The following is a 13,950-nucleotide window of genomic DNA, read 5'->3' as shown; positions in this document are numbered from 1 at the left end:
ACCCCATATTGCTTATTCATGTTCTGTTTTAATTAGAGGATTAAACTGATAATTTTATAGAATTTTGATTAACAATAAATATTTTATTAATTAGTAGAGATATAGAAAAATACAAAGGCACCAAATCAATATGATCCAATTTAATGCCCTGCAGGCCATTTCCCTGTTATCTCAGAATCCCACGTATGCTTAACCCCCTCCCCCTCCCCCTCCCCCTCCCAACATAACAAGATCATCTTCGGATTCTTTTGTGAAGATTCTAAAAATTCGTATTTTATGTCCATTCATAGTATACGACGAGTATTTGGATTATTTCCCCTCTTCTCTGCCATTAACAAATGATTCCTGATCTCTCAAAAGGTACAATCTAGAAAGCATATTCATGCAATGTATACAACCGCAACCTGTACGAATCTTTAATGTACTCTACTCTGTACAAGCAAAAAAGCCCGCGCAACATGGCGGGTTTTTAAACTTTGGTAAATGTGTGGGACTTGTAAAAAAATTATTTACCTTCATATCAAAATCTATTTACATCCCTATGTGTTTTTTTTGGTGAACTCCCTATGTTCTATAAAGAACAAATGATATGTAAAAATTATCTTATTAACATCCACGTAGTTATAATACACATAAAATATTTTGTTTTCTATGTCTCAACTTTTCACATTGTTGTTCAGTACTTCACACTCTTCTTGCTTTTTGCTATCAAAGAGACGTTTTTCTTGTACCATGCATAGAATGTTTAGAAATGGATCAAAACTAACATGCGATATAGAACTTCTGTGTTTCACTTGCTTATTGATTGGGTTACAATCTCAGCTTGAGAAAAGCATTCTATAATCTGAAAAAAACATAGTTAAGAGAAGAAAGAAGCTCATTACTTCGCTTTTCATTACCGATTGTGAATTTACTCAAAATACCAAGTGGATGAAAATGTATTAATTCATGAATTGTAGGAAAGGAAACAACAAATGCAAAGGTTAGAAATCACCACTTGAAATGTCTAGCAATTTTCGGAGTTTTTCCCGAGTAGGTGTGCATGTTACTCTGCATCAGTCACTCCATCGAGCATTATGAATTCAATGAAGAATTTTTGTTGACTGCAGAATTAGATAAAAGGGCAAGAGTGATATTCTCTAGGAGTGTAAAACGACAGTTAAAGTTTCATCGCAAAGAAATTATTATATATACTAAAACTCAGTTGAGTTTTAGCACTGTTCAGAAATAGTAAAAGGGCGGATTTGCCCTTCATTAGCTATCCATTCTTAGGGGTGGATTTTTTTGCCAAATTGCCAACCGTGCCATACCGATTTTGTGCCAAATTTTTTGTACCAATCGGTAATTGTATGGTATTGTACCGTACCGAAATTTCATGGTACGGTATTGGTAATGGATATCATTACCACGGTATTACCGTACCATACCGAAAATATAATATAATATATCATTTATAAATTATATAATAGATAATTATATAACACATATTTATAATATTCCAATAATTTGAAAATAAAACCCTACTTATATTAGCATTGTTGTTGGTGACTTTGATCTCTTGAAATTGTGGAAATCAAACACAAAAGAGTTCCTAATTCTTTCACAAATAACCAAAATATCTTTGTAACCCCCACTTCTACTGTTGCTAGTGAAAATGCATTTAGCCTAGGGAGGAGGGTTGTGGACCCTTTTAGGGTATCCTTGACTCCTAAAATAATAGAGGCACTAGTGCGTACTAGTGGTTGGCTTAGGGCAGATGAAGTAAACTTCTACAATGAATCAACAAAATATATGCTTCAATTTCACAAGGAAATGAAAGAAGAGAAAACAAGAAAGATATGCTTTAATTTTTTTTAGTAAATTTGTTATTAAATGGTTTTCAACTTTAATTCTTCTTGCTACTAATTAATATGTTTTCTTTGTTTGTAATGTAGGCTTGACACAAACTCTTCTACAAGTTCAATGCCTCCTCCAAAAGTTTCGACATCTCAAGCTTGAATAATTGATCAATGAATTCTCCTTTTTGAAGTTTACTTCCAATTTTCATTTGGTTTGAAACTTTAATTTCTATTTGGATTGTTAACTTCTATTTATTTTGGTTCGTAACTTCTATTTGGATTGTAAGCTTAATTTTCATAATGAATATTGATGCATTATTTGAATTATTATGTGTGTGAATTGTGAATGATGAATAATAGATGAATTTATTCTATAATGTATGAGATAAAGGTAAAAAAAAAAAAAAAAAAGTTTTGCCCTTGAATTGGGTTAAAAAAAACAAAATGGCAATTACCATTGCCATACCATGCCAACCGAACTTTTGACAATACCAAACTTCGGTATTGCCAAAAGTTTGGTATGGTAATGGTAATAGTAATAGATTTTACCAAACCGAAAGTTAGGTACGGCAATTGGTACAAGGGTTTTGGTACGGTAACCGTACCGAACCCAGTCCTATCCATTCTAAGCTTTTTATTGTGAGTTACACAGTTAAATTACTAATATACCCCTCCTATTCACGTGTTGCTCATCGTGTAAGGGAAGAGGGTTGGAAATGCAGGGGCTCTTTCATTTGCTTCCAGAACAGATTTTCTAGCTCTCCCCCCTCGCCACTTCCTCCACGACAACAACGCCTCCAGCCCTTCTCCTTACACTGTGACAACTTCCTTGCCGATTCGAGCTGCTCGACCACCATCAACGCCTCCTCAACACGCTTTTCTGAATTGCTTTACATCGGCCTTCACCATTGGCATATGCCTCGCGACCTCATCATCATGTACTCAAGGTATAGATTTGATGCTGACTGTCTACAGCTTTTCATTTGGGTTTTTTGACTTACAGGAAATTTGGTCTTCCCAAGATTTAATTGTTGTTAATTTTACGGTTTAATTGTTTTCCACTAATATGATTGAATGGTAAATTAGTTGTATATATATTCAAAACAAAAAAAATATGAATCTATCGCTCTCGAACTCGCCTCAGCCACAAATTCGGCGTTGATCGTTATTTCTCCTCCTTGGCTTCTGTTTCTGTCTCTGACCCGTTCAACTTCAATTGAGCTTGAGTAAGCATTCCACGCTTGCCTTCTTTTACGTCCAAGGAATTTGCATTTTCATTGCTTGATGTAGGAGACACCATTCTCTTTCTTTGTTGAATTTTTGATGTGGGTTTTGTTTATTGATTGCAGTGTTGTATTAACTTGCGTTTTGTTTATTGATTGCAGAGTTGTATTAATTTGCGTTTGATTGGAAGGGTTGTAGAGATTTGATTCAAATTGGTGGATTTGGGTAAGAAAGAAACCTAAATCTTTTCTTTCGGTTTTAAGAGCTGAATGGACATGCTCTGTTTGAAATAAGCGTTTAGATTTACAAAATTTTCTTAACATGCATGCTTCAATGGTAGAATAGAATGGACAGAACATGTACAGTGGCTAGCTTTTAGATCTTCATTTTCGGTTAAATAGTTATTTTCTTATATATCTAATGGTAGAAGAGAATGTATATATCTCATTGGTTGTAATGGTAGAAGAGAACGGACATATACCATCGGCTATAATTTATATACACAATATTTTCTTATCATCCTTTTGAACGTTTTGCAAGAGAATGAATATATAGCAGAATGGATAGTTGTAGTGGAGGGTCAACTTTAATAATTGTTAATCCCATTGGCTATATTATCTATAGAAACACTATCAAATTGTACATGCAGAGTCTGTTGCTGTAGGAGGAGGTTGGAAAGGCATTCCTTAGCAAAATTGTTTGTATAATTGGGCGGATACATGAACCTTTTTTAAATATAGCCTTTTGTCAAATGAGCTTTCCAATTTATGATGGCTGCCTTTAGAGTTAGATTGGTTTAGTAAGCTATTCTCAGAGCTGTGACAGCAATATGCATCAGTTGAGTGGAATTTTGCTCTTCTTGAACATTTCATGCTTTATGGTCTTTGTACTTTGGTTGATAACTCTTCACAACTATTGTTCTTCTCTTTAGTTTTCTTCAGAGATAGGGTCCGCGTTAGTGTAATTAGAGCTAATCATTTGATACCAAGAAGCTAAAATTCTATGTTTGGATTGTTTGGATTGTGTAAGAGTCACTCAGTTCTGTGAATGTTGTATTTACTGGTTTTGTACTGCGATGATTGTTGATATCCCTGTTCGTTTCAGTGGCTCTGTTTTCTTTTGTAAAAAAAAAGGTCGTACCCAGTGCACAAGGCTCCCGCTTTACGCAGGGTCTGGGAGAGGTGAATGTCGGCTAGCCTTACCCCCATTTATGGAGAGGCTGCTCCCAAGTCTCGAACCCGAGACCTACCGCTCATGGGCGAAGACACTTGCCATCGCACTAAGTGCGACCTCTGCTTTGTTTTCTTTTGTAAATGAGTATATTGTATGTAAAAAAATTTCTAACGTTTTCAATGTAAATTTTAGTAATATTCTATGACAATCTTTCGTACAATTTTTAATCCCACAAATTCATAGTACTTGACATTGGCAGGTTCTTGAACTGTTTTCCCATTTCATTTAGTTATACTTCTGATCATCAATTTTGGAGTTGATTTTTTTTATTTAGATGGGTGATTGAAAAAGGAAGTTTTTATATTCAGAATGACTCACAATTTGCTATGAACTAAATGAGTTTTTCTTTATACAGGTCAACATGACTGAACATATTAGCAGACTTGCAGTCATTGCATACATGGAATACAAGGAGGTTTGCAATTGAGCTTTGGTTTTAGTGACTTCTTAAATTTGGTCATGACTAAACCCTTTTTTTTTTAACTCTACTTAAATCGTTTTCGGGGAACCAGTCATTTGTGTTGTTTCTTCTCTCAACCCTTCACTTTTAGTTGTCTAACTGTTGGAGTATGGATCTTGATTGAATTGATTGTTTTAATCTAAACTATTGGTAGTGATCTTTTATTTAATTTATCATATTATTGAAAGAATCGCTTAGTACAATCAGGTTTAAAAAAAAACTTAATATCATTACTGTTTTGGATTGTGTAGTGTTGAGTAGTAGTTGTTGATTCCGCTGTGCATTGTGATCAAATCCTTGATCACGTTCTCCGTTACAGTTTGTTTGTTGAGAATATGGATCTTGATTGAATTGATTGTTTTAATCTAGACCATTTGATACAGTTTCCAATCACACAGCAACTCGCAGACATAAATCTCTAGTGAAAGCTAAAAAAATGTATTAAACGCATGAGGTGTAATAAAACTTTACAGTGAAACTCCTGAACTGAGTTTTAGTATATATAGAATTTATTTAACAACGTAACAAACCACAATTATCTACTGCACATTTACAATTGATTTGATCATTTTATACAATCGAAACACAAGGTGATAAAAACTCAACTGCATCTTCTTATCCTCCTCCCAAGTTCAAAACTTCTTTGCTAGCTTCTCTATTCCATCTTTATCTATTATTTACCATCTTGTCCTCAGTTTGTAAACTTATTGTAGCTTCACATTCCACCAATATTTTTGGTTCCGTTTTAGGCAATCGAATTCTTATTTTTACCAGTGTTGAAGTTCAAAAGAATTTTTGAAAATAGAGCTCTGGTGTTTAGAGAACTCGACCTTGCAAGCGAATGATAAGAGAAATTCAAAAACAGAGAATTCGGCGACCCATCATCGACGACGATCCACGAGCACGAGGCTGAGAAAGGGGTTGAGTTCCTCCGGCGACGATCTACGACAGCATCGCTCCAGAACTCAACCCATCTCGGATTCTTGTCTTTGTCGTTTCATCATTTGGATTATTGTTCTCCTTTACAAGATTCTTGGAATTTTTTTTTGACCATTTTACTTAATGGGGTTTGGGTTTGATCAGTTTCATATATTGATTGCTATACATACATCTGCTGCATAAGGAGAGGGAGAGAGACGATAGAGATATAACGTCGGTCTCTGCGTGTGGTTTGTCGACTAGCCAAACAAGCCAAAGTCGGTAACCCGTTGGCGGTGGGTGTCCTCTGAATTGGCGGTCACATAACTAAAACACGTGGAGTGGTAACTTCCCTATGTACACCGGTACCTCCCTCCCTCCTCATGAGAAATTTTTTATTGTGATTGAAACACGGGTGGTACATCACGTACTTTTATATAAGTGGTGAAATTTTTTATTTTTTAAGCTATTAACTTTTTAACACACATATCTTACAATTTGCATAGTAACACGTGGTGTACTACCCCGTGTTTTGGTCACACTGAAAAAATCTCTCCCTCCTCACTAACCCCCATTGTATTATTGTTAATACTAGCTTTTTTGGCACGCGCGCTCATGCACATGCAAAAGAGTTGCGTGTCAAAAATTGGTACTAGCAGAAATTTCGATATGCAAATTTATAGAAATATCGACGGATATATCATGTCCCATCCCGAGGCTCAACTCTGTTGTAACACAATATTGTCCGCTTTGGGCCCATACCACGCCCTCACGATTTTGTTTCTGGGAACTCACACGAGAACTTCCCAGTGGGTCATCCATCATGGGATTGCTCTCGCGCGAACTTGCTTAACTTCGGAGTTCCTATGGAATCCAAAGCCAGTGAGTTCCCAAAAGGCCTCGTGTTAGGTAGAGATGTGAATATACATATAAGACTTACAGGATCCTCACCGCTGGGCGATGTGAGATCTTTCAATCCACCCCCTTAGGGGCCCGACGTCCTCGTCGGCACAATTCCGGCCAGGGATTGGCTCTGATACCAAATTGTCACATCCCGGGCTCGACTCTGCCGTAGCACGATATTGTCCGCTTTAGGCCCCTACCACGCCCTTACTATTTTGTTTCTGGGAACTCACACGAGAACTTCCCAGTGGGTCATCCATCATGGGAACTCGCTTAACTTCGGAGTTCCTATGGAATCTAAAGCCAGTGAGTTCCCAAAAAGTCTCGTGCTAGGTAGAGATGAGAATATACATATAAAGCTTACATGATCCTCACCCATGGGCGATGTGAGATCTTACAATGTGGATATGTTGTTGTGCTAGTGTGCATAAATTTTAGGGACGAAATTTTCTAAGGGGGGCGGATTGTAAGATCCCACATCGTCCAGGGCTGAGGATCCTGTAAGCCTTATATGTATATTCTCATCTCTACCTAGCACGAGGTCTTTTGGGAACTCATTGGCTTCGGATTCCATAGGAACTCCGAAGTTAAGCGAGTTTGCGCTAGAGCAATCCCATGATGGGTGACCCATTGGGAAGTTCTCGTGTGATTTCCCAGACCAATTATGGGTGACCCATTGGGAAGTTCTCGTGTGAGTTCCTAGAAACAAAATCGTGAGGACGTGGTCAGGGCTCAAGCAGACAATGTAAGGATTGTCAAAAATTGGTCTGGACAAAATATAAGAATTTCTACGATATTTAACAAATGTGTCAGAAATGTCGACGATAGTCGATTTTAACCTAAACTTGAAAGTTTATCTGATATGAGGTGAATTTTAGACTTCACTCCCAATTACATATCTTTCCCAGATTTGTTAGATATTTCCATAGAAATATTGATCATATCAAAGAAATTTTAAAGGAAAACTAATAAAAATGGCTTGAAAACTTTGAATTTTAACCAAAAACCATGTCATAAGTTTATTTAATGGTTAGGACAAATTCAACATCAAACAAGGCTAATAAAACTAGCCCAAGCAATGAGTTTCCAGTTTTGCCCTTGACAGCAAACCTTTGCCGTTTAATCACTCTCCACCATTCCGGAAGTCTTCGCCCAGTCTCTATTTCTCGATCTTTCTTTCTCCCTTTCTTGATCTCTCCATCTAATCTTGACCTCTTCTTTGCACAGAAACAATACCTCCATTTTTGCAATCGAATCTGTCTCTCTCCCTCTCAATCTAGTCTCTTTTTCGTTTTCAATTTAATTAGAATTCCACCATTTTTGAATCAATCGAATCGATCGAATCCGATAAGAACAAGCGAGCTTCAGCATCAGCAGGTATGCATACCGCATATGGACTATTTAGATTTGATTGCATATGGACTGGCATGCATCAGCAGATATGCATATACAAGCGAGGTTTCCACTGTTAAGATTTGCAGCTTGGTTAACATTTGATTTCATATGGATTTACTGTTGTAGCTATTAGCTAGAAAAACAATATGTGGAAAATATAAACTAAAGGTTTTAGTTTTTGGTGAATTATTTTCTAAAATTTTTGTAGTAGTTGAAGTTTTTGGCAATCATTGTTTTATATTTGAACTTATTATACAAAGACAAATTCGTACTACTACCATTGAAGGCTTGGAGTTTATTCTATGCAGTTTTTTGGAGTTTGAATGTGTCCCTTCATTTGTTTTTGTGTGTATTTTGGATGAATGTGGACAGATTTGTCATATGCAGTTTTTGTATCTGCAGCACTAGAAGGACTCAAGGTTCATTTGGTTAAAAAAATGTGTAAAATAGCAAATTCGGGGTTGGATAAGAGAACTAGGTTGTTAATTTGGCAAAGTATCAGATATAAAATCATGATATTTCTTCATTTTCTTACCATACTGTTTATACCATATATTGGGCCTCGTATTTAGATCTCGTACAAATACTCGGGGGACTTAAATGTAATTATGTGATAAAGGAATGGGCAAATATGTAATAAGTGAGGAATCCTTATTCTATAAAAGGACCCTTCACCCTCACAATTAAGGGAGGCCAATTCTTAGGCCCTCTCACCCCCTCTCAGAGCTCTCACTCTCAGAGCTCTCTCTCTCAGAGCTCTCTCTCCCTCAAATAAATACATAATCAATGTGGATGTAGCCCAAACCTTGGGGTGAACCACGATATATCTTGTGTTATTTACATTTCATGCAGATTCACGATCGGATTTACGTTGTACCAAGACCATCCGGTTTTGTGCATCAACATTTGGCGCCGTTTGCGGGAATCGACACAAAAAGCTATGTCGGTTCTCTTTCATTTTTTTTCGCCTCCATCGTGAATTTGCAGAAACCAAGAACCCAAAACTATTCAAGAAAACCCACGGAGCCACCTCCCCTCTCACTCAGTCTCTCTCTGCAACTGCAAGACAAAATACCACACAAAGTTTCGTTCTCCAATCATCTCTCTCTCTTTTGTGTTTGCTTGGCTGCGAGATGTGGACGACTCCACAAACAGTAACACCATAAAGTTGGTGGTTTTCTTAATCTGCATCATGGGGTTGCTATTAACGATTAACCCTACATCAGCAACTGGTGAGATGTATGAGCCAAACCTAAAGCAATCAACAACGACGAAGACATTTCATCCCGCTAGTCCGACGGAGTATAAGCTTTTCATTGATGGCGTGACTAAACCTAATCACGATACACAACGGCGGCGACTGGCTCCATATCAGTTGTGTTTGCCATGCAAGTGCTGCTCAGCCACCACCTGTATCTTCATGCCTTGCTGCTTTGGCATCGACTGCCAGCTCCCCAACAAACCTTTTGGAGTTTGTGCTTTTGTCCCTCAAGACTTGCAACTGCACTAATTTCACAAGTCAGCGTCTCTGTCTCGCGAGTCGTGGTCTAAATCGCCGTAACTTCTGACCAAGTCAGCTAAGCCATTAGACGACGTGAAATTTACGTAAGCATGGCGCGGCACCACCACAAACTAAGAATGGATTAAACGTGTTAGAAGCTGAGCTCGAGTCCGTGGCGTCTCTGTTGCGGCCTGATCTCATCATTAGCATCCTCCTTGCTGACAATTTCTTCGCAGCAGGACTTCTAGGAAATGTTGTCGCAGGGATCCATGCTTGTCGCAGGCGAGAAAGAGGAGAAGATCTGATGAGGAAATGAAGAGAGAGAGGACAGAAAGTCATTTATGTTGTGTCGGTTCTGTATGCCAAGGAAGGAGATTTAGTCCCTCTGTATGCCAACAAGGTCGGCCCGTTTTCACAACCCCAGTTCGGGATGCCAACTCGTCCCCGACCCACTGCTCAACTCAGCCCCCATTCGCTCCTTTCGACTTACCCACTCACTCATTCAGCAAGTCAGAAATAGCAAACGAAGAGACTCTTTTAATCCATTACTGGTCAGTGTCGACCGGCACTGCGAACCCGGGGACGGCGTGCTGCTGGATCTCACTCTCAAGCAATCCCAGTGCTTGTTTCTTTTCTTCTCATACCAAAGGAGGGCGAATGAGATCCAAGATTGAAAAGAGGGAAAGTCCTGCCGACAGAAAAATCAGAGCAGGAGCGAGGAGAGCACATGGAAAACAAAAACAAAAGCAACAAAAAAGGATAGAGAGAAAGCAAAAGTGAAAAGAAAAAAGGAAAAGAGAAAAGAAGAAAAGCAAAAGATTTTCCTATTATTATGATTCCTTCTGTCTGCTAGGTGAAGAGACAGAGAGAGGGCAGCAGAAAAACATTGCAAAAGCAAGGAATAAACACCCTACCCGAATGATGTAATTTATTTTTATTATCTTTCGGAGACATCTGTATAAACCCCATCAGAGCGTAATTAAAAAAAAAACGGCAAAGCCCAAAATAAATAGGCTGGAATGTTATGTAGAGGGCGAAGGCCCATAAGCCCAAAATAGCTCCAACCAGGCGATCAAAAGTACGCTCAGTACTCCACAATTATTCGGCAACTTGCCGCTATTACCACCAACTAGGTGATCAAAAGTACGCCCAGTACTCCACAATTATTCGGCAACATGCCGCTATCACCACCAACCAGGTAATGAAATATATACAACCCGTACTCTAAATATCATTTGGCAACTAGCCATTCATGCCACCAACCAGGTGATGAAATGTACAACCCGTACTCTAATATCATTTGGCAACTAGCCATTCATGCCACCAACCAGGTGATGAAATGTACAACCATACTCTCCTTCATGCCACCAACCAGGTGATCAAAAGTACGCCCAGTACTTCAAATCATACATGAGCATTACTCATGTCAATCATACATAAACATTCATGAGCATCACTCATCCAATCATACATAAACATTCATAAGCATCACTCATGTCAACATTCATGAGCATCACTCATGTCAATCAACATAAACATTCATGAGCATCACTTATGTCAATTAGCTTCAAAAACTTCATTTACAAAAGCTCTAGCTTCAAAAGCTTCATTTACAGAGCTCCAGCTTTGAAAGCTTCATTTACAGAGCTCTAGCTTCAAAGCTTCACTCGCAAAGCTTCACCTACAAAGCTTCATTGCAAGGTATACAAATACCGCATCCGAATAACTGCCACTTCGGCCCATACATGGATTCAATTTGAAGTTTTCAGCTAACATGCTCTATTGACCGAAGACTTGGGGGACTACATTATGTACCATATATTGGGCCTCAACTGGGCCTCATGAAAAATACTTGGGGGACTTAACCCATCACTTATGTATTGAGGAGCGAGCCCTTATTTTATAAAAGGGACTCCCTTACCTTCAGTAGAGAGCAATGCCGCCAGCTGAGCATCTGCATCGCCACAAGCATCACTCCTAACCCATTATTCATGTACTGAGGAGCGATCCCTTATTCTATAAAAGGGACTCCCTCACCATTATTAGAGAGCATCAATTCTAGCCCATCATTTATGTATTAAGGAGGGAGCCCTTATTCTATAAAAAGGACCCCCTCACCTTCAAACGCCACAAAGTCGAGCCAACCAAGGCAACATAAGCCACGAGCCTCGCAACGTGTGTTACTTCTAGTTGAGCATCATTTCAGATTGAGCATTGCCTTATATCGAGCATCAGTTATAGACGACATCTAGTTACTTCGGCCCACACATGGACTGAATTTCAAGTCTCCAGTCAAAAGACTCTCTTAACTGAAGACTTGGGGGACTACTGTTTATACCATATATTGGGCCTTGTATTTAGACCTCGTAAAAATACTTGGGGGACTTAAATGTAATTTTTCTCATTAATTGTGAAGGGTTTACATAAGTACATAGGTTCAGACTCTCCTTTAGCGAGTACTAGTGAATGATTTAGTACAAATGACATTAGGAAATATTGTGAGAGAATGATCTCTATTTATAGAAGAGAGTTTCTAGTTTCATTCTTACATTGACACGTGTCGTGTTGTGATTGGCTTCTGATGTTGACACGTGTCACGCTATGATTGGCTTCTGATGTCGACACTTGTCGCGCTGTGATTGGCTTCCTAGTTGGAGGGAAACTCTTCTGGGTCCTTGACGGTATAACGTTGACCGGTGCTCAGTAGTTTCAGGATTGGTCAAGTATGGTACAAACAGTGCTCCCCTAAGTTCCCGAGTGAGGGAAGCTCCTCGGTTGGGGACTTGCAAGATCCAAGCTATTGAGTAATCACGAAACTTTTAAGTACCAGAGTGTGGTATCATTTTCACTTGCCTTATCCGTCTCATATGTAGATGTGACATTTTCTCTGGAAGTACTTTTCCTCCATCCAGGGATAGTATCTTTAACCGATGAAGATGCACAAGGTAATGTATCAATTTCACTTGAAGCTTACTTGTAGTTTCGGGCTTGGTCAAGTGCGATACAAACCCTATAGTAGGAGTCCCCCAAGTCGCCGAGTTAGGAGATTTGCCGAAGGAGGTAACAGACAAGGTAAGCAATCAGACTTCCAAGCAAGCTACTTGGATCAGAGGTTCGATTTCGGCTTCCGGTTGATTGTTTTTCTTCTCCTTGTGTGGTAAACAGCACCAAGGATAAGGAGAAGCAAATGGAAAAGAGATAACATGAGATACTTTTGCTTTTGAAGAAGTAACTTTCCACATGCTTATTCTTGAACTGGGCTGGAGGGTTTTCTGGTTTCCTCTAGAGTATAAGGCCGACTCAAGAATTTGAGAGTCAAAATAAGTCCATCAAATCTAAAGTACGTTCGACCTTGATGATATGGGATACTTTTTCTGTTGACAAAGTAGTGGATGTATCAGCACGTGTTCTGTTACGCTTGTCTCCACATGCTTCCTTGTATCCTTCTCATTTGCCTTATATGTTTCTCAAGCAGATGTGGTATCTTCTCTAGAAGCATAAGATGTTGAAGATGAGTACTCGAGAGCAATACTAGGTAAGTAATCAGGCAAGGGGTTCCAAGCAGTCAGTTTCTGACTGGAAGCTTGATTCCAAGTGCTGACTGATTGCTCTCTTTCTCATTGTCTTGCAGGTAAGAACAAGGCCAAAGGAGAAGACAGGGAAAAATCTTGATATGGGATACTCTTGCTTTTAACCCTGATGATATGAGATATTCTTGCTCTGGTGTGGCTTGTTTGCATAGGTATTATCGGGAGGAAAAGAAGCCGAGTATTTTGAGAGACTCTGCTGAGAGTGCCCTATCGGATGTGAAGAAAAGTTAAGCATTTTTTTTATTTGCAGGTATGCATGGTTGTAGAGGATGGAGGTCGACATATATAGGAGTCTCCCTAACAATAAGTAGTAGTGTTATTCATTTACCCTTCTTGGTCATAGCAATGTAGTGGGAGCTGCAAGCTTCACGTGTTTTAACTTTGTCAGAGCACTTTGAAAAAGTGGTCTGTGGTATCTGGAAAGTTGATGTTGTGTGTGAAGATTGCAGATAAGCTTTATCCAAGGAAATCTGGCTCTCAAAGTTCGGACAACGGTGCCTCTTCGGTTTTCAAACAAGCAATCCTGTTGGGGATCTGGCTCTCGAGATTCAGATAATAGTGCCTCTTCGATTTTTGAGAAAGCAATCCTATTGGGAGTCTGGCTCTCGAGATTCGGAGAGCAGTGTCTCTTCGATTTTTTAGAAAGTAATCTTGTTGGGAGTCTGGCTCTCGAGATTCGAAGGGCGATGCCTCTTCGATTTTTTAAGACGTAATCCTGTTGGGAGTCTGACTCTCGAGATTCGGAGAGCGGTGCCTTTTCGATTTTTGAGAAAGCAATCATGTTGGGAGTCTGACTCTTGAGATTCGAAGAGTAGTGTCTCTTCGATTTTTGAGAAAGTAATCCTGTTGGGAGTCTGGCTCTCGAGATTCGGAGGGCGGTGCTTCTTC

At 39.0% G+C, this 13,950-nt stretch overlaps 1 long non-coding RNA gene across 1 annotated transcript; it reads left to right on the top strand.

The window, feature by feature from the left end:
- The first annotated feature begins 2,460 nt into the window (after nucleotides 1–2,460).
- Nucleotides 2,461–3,287, top strand: LOC126612537 (uncharacterized). The gene is made up of 3 exons (XR_007619148.1): nucleotides 2,461–2,785; nucleotides 2,925–3,064; nucleotides 3,224–3,287. It is a non-coding gene; the product is annotated as an uncharacterized LOC126612537 (long non-coding RNA).
- Nucleotides 3,288–13,950: the final 10,663 nt, after the last annotated feature.

The sequence above is a fragment of the Malus sylvestris genome, chromosome 17 (assembly GCF_916048215.2).
Source record: "Malus sylvestris chromosome 17, drMalSylv7.2, whole genome shotgun sequence".
Lineage (NCBI taxonomy): Eukaryota > Viridiplantae > Streptophyta > Magnoliopsida > Rosales > Rosaceae > Malus > Malus sylvestris.
The sequence above is the reverse complement of the archived record's forward strand: the minus strand, read 5'-3'. Positions and strand labels throughout refer to the sequence as shown.